The sequence below is a fragment of the Rhinopithecus bieti genome, unplaced genomic scaffold (genome assembly GCF_001698545.2).
Source record: "Rhinopithecus bieti isolate Rb0 unplaced genomic scaffold, ASM169854v2 scaffold_19652, whole genome shotgun sequence".
Classification (NCBI taxonomy): Eukaryota; Metazoa; Chordata; class Mammalia; order Primates; family Cercopithecidae; genus Rhinopithecus; species Rhinopithecus bieti.
The window spans coordinates 4,431,713-4,432,684 of NW_016809913.1; positions in this window are offsets into that span (position 1 = coordinate 4,431,713).

Genomic DNA, 972 nt, shown 5'->3' on the forward strand with positions numbered 1-972 from the left:
ATGGTGTGGGACCATGGGACTAAAAGAGCTGTTAGCATGCTGTAACACCCCCTCTGGGGCTTCGGGTTTGCTGGCATCCCCGTTCACACACCGCTGCGTTCCCCTTATCCAGACACTGGCGCCCAGGGTGGAAGCTGGTCGTGGCACGCTCAATCCAGCTGCAGGCTAACTGTGGATCCCACGGTGAGCACAAGATCTGAGCAGGAGCACAAGCCAAGCACAGCCCGCTGGGCTGATGGGTGAGGTAGTTCCTGCAGTGAGCCCAGGGCCAAGTGAGGCCCTGGCAGGGGTGTCACCAGCCATGGAGGTCTCCAGCTGGTGAAGCAGATCCGAGAAAAAGCCTGTGTCGGCAGCACAGTACAGGACGGAGGGCAATGACCCCAGGCAGCACAGAGGACAGCAAAGGGCAAGCCCAAATCCAAGTCCAAAGTGGCTGCCTGGATTCTAGGCTGATGAGCAGCCTGGCCTTGGTGAGAGAGTGGGGCCAGGCAGGACAGCCCCAAAGAGCCTGCAGGTGGACCCGCCGGAGCACTGTCAGCAAGGGGAGGGCTCCAACGCCTCTCTCTAAAAGTGACCTAAATATGACCATGTTAACTTACGTAACATAATCTTTAAAAGTTCATTTTTGGTTGGGCACAGTGGCTCATGCCTGTAATCCCAGCACTTTGGGAGGCCGAGGCAGGAAGATCACGAGGTCAGGAGATTGAGACCATCTTGGCTAACATGATGAAATCCCATCTCTACTAAAAATAAAAATATGAAAAATTAGCCAGGCGTGGTGGCAGGTGCCTGTAGTTCCAGCTACTTGGGAGGCTGAGGCAGGAGAATGGTGTGAACCCCGAGGTGGAGCTTGCAGTGAGCCGAGATCACACCACTGCACTCCAGCCTGAGCTACAGAGTGAATGAACTCGTGTGATGAAAAATTCAAGCAATACAGATGTGCAGAATGACCTTCCGGGAGATCATCAATAT